The sequence below is a fragment of the Petaurus breviceps genome, unplaced genomic scaffold, assembly GCF_028583685.1.
Source record: "Petaurus breviceps papuanus isolate PSGF00001 unplaced genomic scaffold, PetGlider_PUasm1.0 126, whole genome shotgun sequence".
NCBI lineage: Eukaryota > Metazoa > Chordata > Mammalia > Diprotodontia > Petauridae > Petaurus > Petaurus breviceps.
The window spans coordinates 65,494,178-65,507,054 of NW_027185655.1; the positions used below are offsets into that span (position 1 = coordinate 65,494,178).

Here is a 12,877-nt window from a genome sequence, read left to right on the forward strand (position 1 = left end):
GCATAATTATCAAGACAGAAACATCAAGTAGACAGATTTCCAAACTGTCCAACCATTACATCCATACCCAGTCAACATCTGGGTTTCCACATTCTGGGTTTTTCAAAGCCGGGGGACTCTCAACAACGGCTTCCCAGAATTCAGATCAAATCACAGAACACTTCTCAAAGTGAGTCCCAAAACAAAGCTACACATCAGGGCTTATATAGCCTTCTCCTGGCTCAGAGAACGTAACAACCTTATTGACCCACTGGCCGATCAAAAAGTATCTACTGAAAAACAAGCCTCCCTCCCCCAGGCTTCTGGTGCACTTTAGCCTAGGGGCAGGGAAGATCTTTAAAATTTACATTCGCATTACACTCCTTTAAAGACAAGGCAGCCTCTGAAGGACAGGGCTGATGTTGAGATTGGGTTAACATTCTCCTCAAATCTTGGGTGGGAACCCACCCAATTAGGAGCTCTGATTTATGATTAAAGGGTAAAGAGAATCTAATCTAGACAGTTCTGGCAGAGTTCAAGTACATAAGTGGTCTGGTTGGAAGTAGATCCCTTGGTCTGGATTACTTCCTTCCCCTCCCCTATGGGATATGATCTGGGCGATGAGTCTCTTTGTCCAAGAGAGTGAGCTGATCTAAGACAAGCCCCTCCATTAGAATAAGTCCACCTCTCATAGTAATCATTAATTTATTAATTGTTAACCAATAAGTTAACTTCCACTATCAGGGACAACCTCTTTCCCAAAGGTATTTAACCATTCAAGTAGCCTCTAAAGTTTGTCTTTGATTTGGAGAGAAACCACTGACCTCAATTTATTATTTACTAGCCATAACTAAAAAATTGACTATTAATTGCCCAGAAACTATGTTTCTCAAAATTTTCATTCCTCACATCTAAGAAGGAAGCTCAGAGATTCACTGGACTCTTTAGCTTTTGGAAAACCCACATTCCCCACCAAAATATCTTGATGTTGCGCTTTTACCAAGTCACTCACAAACCTGTCTTTAGAGTGGGGCCTGGAAGAGAAAACAGCCCTGAAAGATGTAAAAAGGGTGATGTCTCCCAGTCTCTCCCTTATGGCCCTTATGATTCTGTAAAGTCCATGTTTCTGGTGGTCTCTATTCATAAAGCCCAGGCACAGTGGAGCTTTTAGCAAATACCAAGGAATGGACAGAATAAGCCACGGTTGGGTTGTCTGGAGCCCCAAATCTCCCCACAAAAGCCATTTATCGTACTGCATTTGAAAGGCAGTTGTTTGCCTTTACTAGGCCATAGTTGCTACTTGATAGATAACACAGGGTCAGGCATTCACATTTTTCCCAGAGTTGCCTCTTAACTGCATAAAGTTGGCCCTCCTAGCAAGAGGGTAGAGCATAAAAGGCTTCTGTTGCTAAGTAGATATAGTACATTAGAAGTCATGCGTGCTTAGGTCCCTCTGGTGTTAGTGATCTTCACAAACAGTTAGAGACTATACCAGAGACTAAGGCCTTCAATCCAGATCCAGGAACCTTGCCTCCACTGGACCAATGAGCTTTCACTATTAAGGATCTGGCTCCTGAGAAACTAGGAGAGTTTCTGAAGAAACTGAGAAACACCATTTTGCCTGGATAACTGATGGTTCCATCCACTACAAAAGGCATATGTAACTGATTTCAGTAGCCACTAAATATGGTAACAGGAGATTCCCTAGGGATTATGGGTGCTGGTATTTGGCTGATCTCTAGGCTGCATGACAGGCATGTGAAAGAGCCTTGGGGGAATAGGACTCTAAATCACTCATTGCAGATATTCATCTATAGTATTTTCTGGGCAGTGGTCATGGATCTAACCAAAAAGACTGGGGTCTGAAGAGCACAGGACTAGACAAGTATTTTCCCCTTTAGAGATCAGGACCAATGAAGGAATTTTGCTAATGCCTCAAACTGCATGTCAGACATGTCAGCACCCATCAAAGATATATGCTAAATAAATTGTTACAACAATAGCAGAGGTTGGGGAGTGGGTCTAGTGGTAATTTGAACATTTGGGTGGTGATATCACTTCATATCACCTGAGTTAGGTGGCTCAGTGAATAGGGAGCTGGGTCTGTAGTCAAGAACACCTGTGTTCAAATCTGGCCTCAAATACAAGCTGCATGACCAAGGGCAAATCACTTAAACCTGTTTGCCTCAGTTTATTCAACTGTAAAATATGGATAACACAGGTGGAAGCAAAATACCTTATCTTTTTCCTTCTCTTATTTGGTTTTATGTCCTCTTTACCATTTTTCATTCCAGCTAGTACAATCCGTCCTTATAACCTGACTAATGTATAATGTGAAAGTAGTTACAGATCCTATACTTGACTATAAGCCACCATGGGGGGGGAAAGGGGAGGGAGGGGGACAAAATGTGAAACTCAAGGAATTGTGGAATTGAATCCTGTACACTAAAAGGAAACAAATTAATAAAAAAAAATTTTAAAAAACAGGGGTAACAGCGCCTGCCTTTTAGGGCTGTGGGCATCAAATGAGGTGAAAAACTTAGCATGGTGCTTGGCACATAGCAGGTACTGTACTCACGCTTATTCCCTACCCTCCCTTCCCCTGTGCTTGGCAAAAGACCACATTATGCCTCTCAGTAATGACAAGGCAGTTATTCCTAACCTGAGTGGCCCTCAACTGGCAAAATGGTACCCTCCCTTCTCAGTCTAAGAATTTCTCCCCTATTGATGAACAAGTTGCATCATTATGTATCTGACTATGTCAGGTGTCCAGTACCTCCAAAGCCATGTCCTAATGTAGCTCTCAGGAGGGGGAAGATTAACAGGTGGGGCAGGTAATGAGCTTCAGTATCCACTTAGATCCCATGATAGGTTACATGCTAGAGGTTTAAGGCCTTGTAGCCACTTTACTATAGATGACTCTGATGCAGGATTAAGATTCATTGACTGTGTCAGAAGTGCACACAGAAACCCTGATATTCCTGGAGCTTCTCCTGCTCATCACCAAACACCTCACATCAGGAGAAGAAATATAGGATGACACTGCTGGCATCATCATCTGCACTGTGGTCTTGATGTTCTTGGTGCTACTCTGGTTCATCATCACAATTCTGCATTAATGGACTTGCAAAGATGTGGACTAGACCATGAGACTTTCTGAAGGGGTAAGGAAATGTTCAGGATTTGGGGGTTTTGCTCTCCTCCACATTTTTTCCCTTTCCTCTCTTTCCATCCCATGAGAGGAGGACTGTTTAGTCATTAAAAATAGAAGGTCCTGTAAAAGAACACTAGGACCAAGGGATTGTATATAATGGGACCATTATTTTCCTGATGCAGCTTGCTTGACGTAGCTCCTCCCTGCCCCAACTTGACTGGCTCTAGCTTCTGTGACACAGCTTCTTGGTCTTGGGGTACAAAAATTCTCAGTTTCATGTAGTCAGGGCCTCTCAGACTTGGTAGGCACTTGAGACCATGAGTCATTACACTCTGATACTTAATGACCAGACAGACACATTTCCATGTGAAAGTAAAGGGTGGCTGCATCCAGAGAATCTTAAATGCCACTGTATCCTTGTTATATATTCTTGCTGTGTTAAGACAAAGTCAATCTCCTTTGTAAAATGTTTACTGACTTGCTAGCGCCTCATTTCACTCCAACATTTCCTCTGACATAAGAGGGTGCTGGCCTTAGAGCAGCACCTACAACAGTGATCATTAACCTATGAAGAACAAATCTGTTCTTCTTCAGCTTCAGTAACACTGTAAAGAATCATCATTCTTCTAAGCAATTTGAGTTTACACCAAAATATAAACATTTATTTGAAATGGGTGTAGGTTGAGAGTCAATCTATCCCAGGAAAATTTTTTCTTTATGTTAATTTGTCTTTAAGTTTTAATCCTCTGGAGTCTATCTATCCACATTTCTGCCTTTTAAAATCCTTCTCATCTTCCAAGGTCCAGCTCAACTTCCTACGCAGTGAAGCTTTCCTTGATTCTCTGCTCCCCAACATATGTTCTCTTTCTTTTCAAACTTTCTTAGAGCACTATTTGAATCTCTCTTTTGCTCTGATCATATCTGATCTTGCTTCATATCATGCAAATGTATGTGGTATCCCCCTAATTTCGTTTTAAGCTCCTTTTGGCCTATATATCTTACTCCTCTCTCACCCATATATAGTTCAGTACTTCTCACACAGTAGCTGCTTCCTGTTTGCTGAATTAAAAGAAACATGAAGCTTTGTAGTTTTTCACTTTCTAGAAAATGATTGTAACAGGACAAATGCTTATGTTAACGTAAAATATTTAAATAAAAAGAATTGCATTCTTTTTGTTATTTTAATAAGTTGCTTCTGGTATCAGAATATATTTGTAAGGTACTGACCCTTTTATTGGTGGACCGTTTGATGACCTAAAGGGACAGAAAAAGAACATTTGTGTAATGTTATTCCAGTACCTGTTCCCACCAAAATGCAAAGCAATTTCTTTCTTCCAATCAGCAGCTTCCCAGCAAAGCAGGAAAACTGATAAAAAGCGATTTATAAATAATGTTGTCTCAGATAGTTTTAAGGAGGGACAGAGACTGTTTAGAGGACTATTTAGAGAACTGTTCTTCAGATGAACTAAGAGGCAAAACAATTAATGAGGGAATGTTCCTAATGTTGCTGTGAGGATAAAATGAGATAATATTTGTAAAGCATTTTTCAAACCTTAAAGCATTATATGTTGATGACAATGATGATGATTAATGGTGGCAATAGGGCATTGTGGTCTATCAGTACATTTACATGTAGATATTTTTAGAGTTTTAATTATAATTGACAAAAAAGTAAATCAAATAAGTGTGTAGGGAGTATGTAAAAATTATCAAAGGACTATTGGTTTTATGTCTTATAGAAAGATGGTTTTGAGTTTTACCTCATAAGGTACAGAAGAGTCACTGTTCACTAAGAAGCTTTGACTTAAGGCATTATAGATGATTACAACGTCAACAGGAGAAGATGCTATATAGGAAGTTAGGCAGAAGAAGCAAGAGGGTAAGTTGAGCATAGCAGAAGTCACAAGAAGCCAGGGACAGAAGGCACTGAAGACTTGGCTGATATTAGAGAGGATTCTTCAGTTGCTTTGCTGGGAACTCGCTGATCAGAAGAAAGGCATTTCTTTGTACACTGGGTGGAGCAGCTGCTGGAAGTGCATTGAGAGCTGAATCCCACTGTTATGTGCAGAACTGTTTAAGCTTATTGCTTTCTGGAATCATCCACAGGTTGAGAGAGGGGAACCCTCTTGGGGATGCCTATGTTACCCTCTTCTGCCCTCTCTGGTTTGAGAGGGAGAAACCATGGTAAATAGAGACTGCATCTATTTTACTGAGATTGGTTCTTTGCTGGGAGAAGAGGCAGGGAACTGATTAGACAAAGCCAAATCCCCTTCTATTTACAGATCAGAGGAACTTGACAGTTCTTTGGCTTAAGAGAACTACTTGTCATTACACTAGTCTGACACTTTCTCAGATCCCTGTGAGCTAAAAGAGCTGTCACTGCTTCACTGGCTCAGGAAAAGGGGTGGTTTTACCCAATAATAGAATGGTAAGGACCAGAAATAGAGCAGGTAGCAGAGAAGCAGCTTTATGAGGTACAGATGATTTCTGAAGGGACAAAGGGCAGTAACACCTGCAGTCCAGAGTTGTAAATTGCCCAGGCACATGGGTTTCCCCACTCATGGCCTCCTTGCTAGGTTTTTGTAAGTGTGTACCAACACTACATCTATTGGTAGGAGAGTATAACTCAGATTTATGAGTAGACTATGATATTCTGATTATTCTTACTTTTGCTTTCTATTGAATAAAAGTTAGTACTTCAACTTCGGTATTCTAATGAGAAAATGTTGTGATTATTCTTTCTTTTGCCTTACTAAGTAATATTTTATGTTTGAGAATTAATGGAGTCATGGTGACTGATTTTGTGTAAATTGGAGACTAAGGAGGTTAAAATAGGAATAACAGTATGCCCATCTCCCCACGCTAAAGTTGCCCCTAGGTGAGGGGAGTGAGGCAACAGAAACAGAGAAAGAGAGAGACTTGTAGCATCATGGTATTACTTCTGGGAACTGCACAAGTGACTAAGTACACACTGGGTGATTGAGCTAGCCTAGAGAGTGAGTGGGAGATGGTACCATACTTGGCCTACTCATTTTTTAAAGTTATTTATATTTAAATAGTTGAGCTGATCTCCTTTAGAGAATTTATAAAGATATAGACAAGAATCATACAGGATGTGAAAATATGAATATGAATAGACCTCCACATACATAAATACTGTTGAAGGAAGTACCAACATGGGGGTATGGGTTAGAGGTTAATCATGGGTCCAGTGAAGCATTATAGTATGTTAATTTAGGTAGCTAAATTTGTTTATAAACTCACTCCTAAAGTCCTACTCTGATCCTTCATGTTCCTGAAGCCTATGCCAGTGGGTCTAATTTCAGATGAAACATGCCAGAATGAGAAAGCTTTAAGCACAGTTCTGATGACACTGACTTCTCTTGTCCAAGGATTAGCCTAACTAGTACACAGTGAAAGTTAGTCACAATGATTAATGTTTATGTCATTGCAACTCTGAAAGGTTGTCTACTAAGGCAGAAAAGTACTATGATCAGCTTGATGAAGAGAATATTCATATACCCAAAGTTACAGGCCCTTGAAATATGTGTCCTATAACTTGAGACATAATCTCAGGTAACCCAGTTTAACTGTTTAGTGGGTATACATTTGGGAAGATAGATTTCTTGGCCATCTCCACAAGATGCCATCTCCATTTCAGCCATCGTTTCCATCTCCTTTCCCCATCCCCAACCTTGGGCTTTGCTCCTGGGACACAGGACTCTGGGTTCTGACAGTAGAAATTCCAGACCTTATCTTGTCAGGAACCACTTGACTCCTCCCTCTCCTTTCCAGCTCCCTTTTATGTGCTCTCTCCTTAAGTAAAAGTTCCTCAAGGGCAGGAGCTGTCTTGCTTGCTTGTATCCTCAGCACTCAGCACATCTGGCACATAGTAAGTCCTTAATAAATGTAGTGAAAAAAATTTCAAGTGATTGCTTCCACCTCTACCTTCATGGCTGGCTCTACTACAGCCAGCAACCAGAGATAGTTGCTAATTGTTCAATGAGTCTGTACCCTGGCCTCCATTTCTCCTGTGGCCAGACAGTTATGAGGAGATAGTGGGGTAGGTGGCAAATGCAACTCTTACTTTTTCTGCTGTTGAAACTGCAGAAAAGCTGCTCATAGGACTAATTTTTAAATTATCACTCTAAAATACCACAGAGAAAGCACAAAATCCAGTTTTCAAAACTGGACTTTTCAGAGTTGTTTTAAATACAATAGTTCTTAAAATGAAAAAAACCTGCAATTATTACCCCATGTCAATATTCATTAAGACAAAGAGATGCATTCATATACTGTTCATTGCTAATGGCACAGGGCCCATTCAGATAACCCTCAGAAGTCTTCAAATTACCACTGAGTTCCATATTTTCAGAGGCTTCAAAATAAAACCAAATCATCTTTCTAGAAAAAGTACAATTTTAGAAATAGTTCAACTCCAGTATATTTTAAATTATGATTATATTATACTTTCAAGATTGTTTTTTGCTTTATCCATATTTTAAGTATAAACCTAAAATAATATCTGCATATTCCTGAGAAAGCTAATTCAAAATGGTTCAAGAGTATTTATTTTTCTTTCTACAAAGAGGACACAAATAGTAACATAAATAAATAGAATTGGCTTTTTCATATAGTGTCACAATTATTAATCCAAATAAAATAAGTTCTTTCCTTAGCCTACTTAAATCAAGTACTGACAACAAGGATGAATAGAAAGAAAATAATGGAAAATATTAATGACACACAGATCATCCTGTGAAGAAAATCACACAAATCGTTCCCTTTTTATTTACCTTTTTCTTCTTTGCTTAAATATTATATTCAGGATTACTTAGAAACACTACCCCAAACTCCATTAAAACTAATAGTGCTTTATTTCTCTAAAGTTAATTTTTTAGTACTTGTTCAATTTATCCACATCATAGGAAAACCTTATCTAGTTTTGCTGGAAATTCATTTAAAATGCAAAGTGAAATGTTAAACCAAAAAGCTAAAACTGAAGATTACTTTTTTATTTTTAATTAGATATTTATACTGCATATAAGAAATGAAGAAGTCAAATAAACCAAATAATATTTAAGTACTAAGGAATTATTCTTGAAAGAAAAACTCAGAACAAAACTATCAATCAATCAATAAGCACTGATTAAATTATTATAATGTGCCAATTATTGAAGCAGCAAGGCACCCTGGGGGATGTACATGTGCCAAGCAAGCCAAACTACTACCATCATATGGACTGCCATCTCTCCTCAGTCCTTGATAGAGAATAGCCCAGAAACCTGAACCCAAGAGCTTTGGGAATTGCTGTGTCTTCCATTTCACCTAACCTGTTTCTAGCCCAGTCCCTTCAGCCATCACTGAGAAGAGAAATCACTGTGGAGAAAGGGTTCACATTCCTCATCACTACTAGCAAATGCTGACTGTCAGTCACAGGAGCACTGGCAGTGTCAGTGACCTCCACAGAGGTATTAAACTCCAGGACTATAGGCCTCTGCCCTTAGCTCCCAAGCTCCCAAGTGGGGCCTGAACCAGATTAAAACATAATCGTAATTGTTTAACAAAATAAATAAAAATACAACATAGATAATATTAATTTGTGGATTTCTAAGCCAGTATACCCCACTTCTCCAGACTATGGTCCACTAACAGCTTGGTCCTCATAGCCATCATCCAAGTATAGAAGCTCCTATGGATAAAGGGTCAGCCAGCAACACTAATTGCCAAGCAATTCCCAAGGAAGGCAAGCAATCTAACTGAATTACGAGGGACAGAAAGGAAGTAGCATGTTCCAGGAAAGGGAAACCACTACCACCATCTTAACTATCATTTCCCCTCAGACAACCCAGCATTCTGAACCCAAGATTTTGGGAAGAATAATGCTTCTAACCTTGGTGGAGATGAAGCCTGCCAACTTCTCTTGCTGGTACTACAGTTCTATTGAAGATCTAGAAAAAAAAAAAAGTTCTCATTATCAAAGTCCTTGGCACTGTCAAATGGTTCAGCACCAGAAACTGATATGACTTTATCAGCAGAAATGACATCAAATAAGAGGCATGGCCATCTACATTGCCATAGCATCCTAAGGACCCCAGGACCTTTCCATTTGATTTGAAACTTTAAGAATGCAAGTTCCTTGAAAATAAGAGATTTACTTTTCTATTTGTATATTCCCGGTGCTTAACCCAGTGCCTTTCACATAGTGCTTAATGAAAGCTTCATTTATTCATTCCTTCATTTGTTCTAGGCTTTGGAGACTTAAAGGTAAAAATAAAACTACTTCTGCCCTCAAGGAGCTTATATTTTAACATAGGAGAGTAATCCTCTAAAGGAGTTAGTTCATATATTTGGGATTGTAGTCTGCTTCCGAGAAAAGGAATTTCTGAGTCAAGTTTACCTTGGCAGTTTACTTGTCTCAGCTAAGTCTGATTCAGAGTTCTGAAACAGCAGTTGCTCATTTTAAAATGAAAAGAAGTAGAATGCTGGAGTGAATGGAAAAAGTATGTTACAGTTACTTGCCTATGAAAAAGTGAAGGACTTTTCAGTGCACAACTGAGGAAATATGAATGATGCTAGAACTGTTCTATGATTATGAGACAGATAAAATTTACCTAGTTACAGAAGATACAACTGGTACAAACCTTAAGCTAACATGGGGTTATTCAGAGAGAGATTCCAGACTCTAAACCCAGGAAGATAAGATACACATTAAAGGACAGATTTTATAATTGTAAAAATGACTCTAACTTTCTTTTTGTTCTTGCTGCTGAAAATCTGGAAAACCTTTTACTGCCTCCCACTGCTAAGAGGAAGAAGGGATAAAGAGATATATGAAGCTGTCTATTCAGACTTGTTGCTGAGACAAAGATTAAGAGGAAAGGAGAGACTTCTTTTGAATTGTGACCTGTTATTGCTGGGAGATGGAGAAAATGAAAACTGCAAAGGAGCAATGTTGGAGAGGCTAGTAGTTAATGGAGCAAATAAACCAAGAAAAACCTTTAAAAAGCTGAAATTCAGGGCAGAATATCTCATTTATTCCATTAAACAATTTAAGTTGAACTCCACCTATCCACCCCTCAAAATTAAAGTTGTCCTCTTTTCCTGAAAAGAGCATACATATACATTGTTAGTGAAACTGTGAATTGGTACAGCCATTCTGAAAACTATTTGGAACCATGTTCCCTGAAGGTATTACAATATGCATACCATTTGACACAGCAATACCACTCCTAGGCCTATATCCCAAAGTGATCAGGGAGAAAAAGGTTCTATATATATAAAATATTTATAGCAACAAAAAACTGGAAACTTAGGGATTGCTCATCAATTCGTAAATGGCTTACTTATGGTATATGAATATAACAATATCTATGTTGAAAGAAACAATGGAGGGGATGGTTTCAGAGAAACCTGGACAAACTTGTTTGAACTGATGCAGAAGGAAATGAGCAGAACCAGGAGAACAATTTATACTATAACAACACTGAAAAGGTGAACAACTTTGAAAAACCTCAAGGACTCTGTAAATGTATTGTAATAAACCAGATGTAATGATTCCAGAGGACGGATGATGAATTTCATCCACATTCTGACAGAAATAATAGATGCAGGGTACATAATGAAATAGGGTTTTTGGAGTAATTCAACACTGTTTTGTTTAATTATTCATATTTTTCAAAAGGGTTTTAGTCTTGGGGTGGCTAGGTGGTGCAGTGAGTAGAGCAATGGCCCTGGAGTCAGGAGGAGCTGAGTTCAAATGTGGCCTCAGACACTTAACACAAAAACTAGCCGTGTGACTCTGGGCAAGTCACTTAACCCCAATTGCCCTCCAAAAAGTAAAATTTAAAAAAAGGGTTTTAGTCTGTTTTTGTTTGTTTGTTTTTTTTTTCCCCAGTGGGGCATGGGGGTGGGTAAGGAATGAAATTTGTTAATTTAAAAAATGTATTATTTTTTAAAAGAGTATATATATATATAATATAATATAATAATAATATAATACTAATTCAACTGAAGTCATCAGCTAAACCTGAAACTGGAAGTAATGGACGCTACAGTTGCTGAGAAAAGTAAGTCCAGCTAAGCAGAGGAATAGCTTGGAAGAATATCACCTAGTATATCAACATTTTTAGCTAAGCTGCACCCACTGACATCTCAGTCAAGCACAGTATAGATCAATTCGGCTTAGCAAAAGAAGCCATGTGCTCAACACAAAAGCTATGCTTATCAAGGAATATTTACGGGACGGTGCCTGAGACAGAAAGGAGTCATCAAACTTTATAGTTCCAGAATTATGGATTAACCTGAACATATAAGTTATCCTCACTCATGTGCTTCCTTGGAAGGTTTCTATAACTGTATATTTACCCTTTCCCATAGATACTGAGTACATTTCTGACATAAAATGACCTAGATCTATCTGTGGACTGAGATATATTATTATCGCATTTGCTTTTTGTATTTGTGATGATATTATTATCACATCCAATTTTTTGTTAAATAAATTACTATGTTTAAGGTCTAATGTTATCATTTTTGAGTGGGTGGGTTTACATAAATGGAAGAACACTGGTTGCAGCTTGAGAGCTATATTTGTGAACAAAGGGAATATGTTTCCCACAACAGGGAAACTATATCCTGAGAGATCTACCAATGTGAAGTCAGGCTAGTATAAGTGAGCCAACCCAGAAAGTGCATGCAGGACTTTATCCTAAGGTAGATTAGGAATATCGAAGTATAACATGCAGATGTTATTGCACTAGGTAGACAGAAAAGGCTATATGTCCAGCAGAAACTGGGTTATTATCCTAACTCCCAGCAAACAATAATGTAGCAATTTCAAAGCATGTCCCACATCTCATAATGATTTTTTATCATGTGAGGGATAGTTACTGATGGCAGACAGCAAGTCTTAAGGATGGAATAGATTAAATTGTGTTCAATGTCCTTAAATTTCATGTCAAATTGTTTTTAGTGGAGGTCATATAATCCAAGTCCTAGAAAACATAATCTTAAGTATATCTTTTTAAATCATTAAAGTATTGGCTTTAAATAAAAATTCATAATAGATAGATACTGAAAATAGTAATCCATTTGTGTTTTACCTGATAAAAGCTTTCCTCTATTTATTTCCCTAATTTATAAATCTGTCTACAAGCAACACTTCCCTAGCAAAGTTTGGTTCAAATTAGGACTTCAGCTGGACAATTTCACATACTATCTGTGTGTATAAGGGTACTGTCACAATAGAAGGATAGAAAGATAAAAACTAAAGTCCCTGATTCTAGTTTAGTCAAAAAGCTTATGTGATAACATAGGGATACAGCCTGGACAAAGTCCATGTAATTATGCTGACTGGTACTACAACAAATTTCTGTTACAAAATTTCAACCTGTCCCTCACTGGGGAAGGCAGTCCTTTCACATCTTCCTGACTCACTCTCCCATTTACCATTGCAACTTTTCTAAACCTTTTTCTCCCTCCTGAAAATTCCTATCCCCTTGACCCTGGGAACTTTTACCTCATATTTCACTGAAAAAACTGAGGCCAATAGCTGAGGGCTCCCACTTATTTCCTGTTCCTCATCTCCTATCAGACATCTTCTGCCACTATCTTCTCTTTGACCCCCACACATGAAGAGGTGGCCTTTCTCCTTGCCAAGGCAAAGCTCTCTACATAGACAAGTGATTCTATTCCATCTTGTCTTCTCCAGCAGATTTACCCCACCATCCCTACACTCTTACT

General features: G+C 38.5%; 1 long non-coding RNA gene across 3 annotated transcripts in view; it reads right to left on the reverse strand.

Moving 5' to 3' along the window:
• LOC138167707 (uncharacterized) overlaps positions 1 to 12,877 on the reverse strand; it is a 44,220-nt gene that overhangs the window by 29,422 nt on the left and 1,921 nt on the right. For 2 of the 3 annotated variants that reach the window (XR_011169945.1, XR_011169950.1), the window contains exons 2-3: positions 9,027 to 9,084; positions 4,361 to 4,387 (exon numbers count right to left, since the gene is read on the reverse strand). This is a non-coding gene — a long non-coding RNA (uncharacterized lncRNA). The remainder of the gene's footprint in view (positions 1 to 4,360; positions 4,388 to 9,026; positions 9,085 to 12,877) is intronic. The other variant, XR_011169952.1, reaches the window with a different exon arrangement.